General features: G+C 40.7%; 1 long non-coding RNA gene across 1 annotated transcript; it reads right to left on the bottom strand.

Annotated features, from left to right (window-relative positions):
* On the bottom strand, positions 1-1,123 carry LOC108278651 (uncharacterized). Its single transcript, XR_001815372.3, has 5 exons — positions 1,060-1,123; positions 889-972; positions 370-438; positions 165-245; positions 1-55 (listed from the first exon to the last, which is right to left on the bottom strand). It is a non-coding gene; the product is annotated as an uncharacterized LOC108278651 (long non-coding RNA).
* Positions 1,124-2,541: the final 1,418 nt, after the last annotated feature.

Genomic DNA, 2,541 nt, shown 5'->3' with positions numbered 1-2,541 from the left:
CCACGTCCCACATGCTGAAGAGAGCAAACAGGCGCTCCAAGAATCCTCCCTCAAACTTTAGGAATATTAGGGTTAAAAATATTGAAAAACAAAATGAGATAAATAGACCATGTTCTGAAACTACATTCAAGCAGCACTTTGAAATCTCCCGATAAGACACTTACTGCCTCAGGTGTTGAGCTGTTCCCGAAGTAGCCGAAAAGAAGCAGCTCATAAAACACATCCAGGAAGTTCTAATGGTGGAGCTGCACAGAGGAGAAAAGGTACAAAAAGAAATATGCTTTACGTATTCGAGTCGTGTTTTCTATATAATCAAAAACTTTTAGATTAAAAAAATCTGTCATTTTACACAGGCATTTGCGAGCTTACCTGGGCCCCAAAGAGCTTTGTCATAATTGACTCCTGATAGGACGACTTTCTCAGGAATTGAACCAAAGACTCATACAAACAAAACAAAAAAACAAACAAAAAAAATCTCTATAACTCACTCTGGTTATGGTGTTCAACGTGGCTGCTGATTTTAAACCCTAACAAGAAGCAGTATGTAAAAGCCTATGTGTGTCCAGTACTCCACTAAAGTTACACAGAGGATGTACTAAATGGGCCAAATTTTCAAGTATTGCATTTCCCAGAGCCGTCTTCATCACACATTTTATTTTAATATTTGTCCTTAATTATTAGCAGGCTGTGATTATTACAAAACAGAAAATTTGCTATTAATTCTAGTTATGCCAGTAATTACTGCATGTACATTGCACTCGTGTTTTAAAATGTATGCTAATGCAGTTTTCTTCACTGCCAAATTGCCTGTTCTTCTAGATTTAACCACTAAAACATTGAAAGTATTTTATACAACAGTGAAACAGTCTATCATCATTCTGAAGTCACCTGGTTGTTAGCTCTTGCCAGACGCACCACGATCTTTCCAACCACAAACAGAAAGTTCTGGTTGTGGATGCTGGCAAGCAGAGTCTGAACATAAGACAGCACACAATATAAGTTAAAGCAGAGTGTAATGTACCTGAATAACAACAGCAGCTAAACCAAGGTTTTACTCACAGAGAACGCCTGACGGAGAGCACGCAGCTTCAGTCCGATGTCTGTAACCCCTCTGTCTAAGAAACAACAGGTGTAAATGCTTAGTGTATGTTAATCATGCCTTACACCATTAAACTGTGAAGAGGATCGTACAGTACCTAGTAAAGGGCACCTCCAACTCCTCTGGCGTGAGGCCATGCTCATTCTCCTGCGAGTCAAATTAGCAATGAATCATTAAATCTCCCACAGTACATTATGCAGATGCACATTCAGGGGAAAAGCAGTATTGATACACATCGGGTCTGAAACATGGAATTACCTCCCAGTCTGGTTCACTCTCTGCATCACTGTCTGGAGAGTTACAATTCTCTTCCTGCACCCAAGTGGAGGTGTCCACCTGACCATCTGGACCCACATACAGGAAAGTGCAGGTCACCTTTTTCAAGAGTTGCTGTTAATTAAAAACACAAAAACAAAGTCAAATATGGACAATGTAGACAAATGTACAACAGACAAAATTCCATAAGTTATTATCTACATATACACATCATGACAGTGTAATAAATTTACCACATAGACCTCACGTTCCACAGTGACAGTCTCCATGCGGTGACAGGAAATTAATTCTGTAACCGTCCCAGATACACCCTTAAGAGAACAATTTAAAGTGAGCAAAATTAGTCAGTGCAATTAACAAAGGTTTTGTGAGGCTACAATGAATAATCTCTTACCTGTATGCCAGTGCAACAGTCCTCGGTTTCGGAATAATAAAGGAATCCCTGCAAATGACAATTAGCTGAAACTCAAGATTTTTTTCACATAAATGCTCCTCTAATAATCATTAATGTCAGTTCTCTTCATCAGAGTAATAAAGACTGGGATTACCTCGTAGTTCAACCAGTGTGTCTTGGTGGTTTTAAACCAGCAGAGCCGACTCTCTGGACCCCTCATCATTCCGAGGAAGTACCTCCTAATGTTCACTGACTAGAAATAGAAAAAACAAAAACAAACATTAGAGCTTGTGTGTGTGTGTGTGTGTGTGTGTGTGTGTGAGTGTGTGTGCGTGTGCATGTGCGTGTGTGTGTATGTGCGTGTGTGTGTGTGTGTGTGTGTGTGTGTGTGTATGTGTGTGTGTGTGTGTGTGTATGCGTGTGTGTGTGTGTCAGCTGCAGCACTGTACAATACTCCAGACTGCTAGAAGCTGAAGGAGTCTGCAGAGAAGAACTGAACATCGCTCCAGGCGCTGCTCATCTCACCGGCACTGAGAGGCTGTGGAAAGTGGGAGCACAAAGATCATAAGTGCTTCATATCATAGTAGTTTCATACTAACAGATCTAATATTCTGTCACTTTCTACACAGCAGAAACAACTTTGGAAAATTTTGTAATTGGCTTTAGTAAATAAATGTTTGGTTACCAGAACAACAGCTGAAGGGTCGTGATGAGGTTCAGTGGGCAGCAGCTGCAGGTGTCTGCCGAAGGAGTCTGCAGAGAGGAACTGAAC

The sequence above is a fragment of the Ictalurus punctatus genome, chromosome 18, assembly GCF_001660625.3.
Source record: "Ictalurus punctatus breed USDA103 chromosome 18, Coco_2.0, whole genome shotgun sequence".
In the NCBI taxonomy this organism is placed as follows: domain Eukaryota; kingdom Metazoa; phylum Chordata; class Actinopteri; order Siluriformes; family Ictaluridae; genus Ictalurus; species Ictalurus punctatus.
This window is presented reverse-complemented; position numbering and strand designations above follow the sequence as displayed.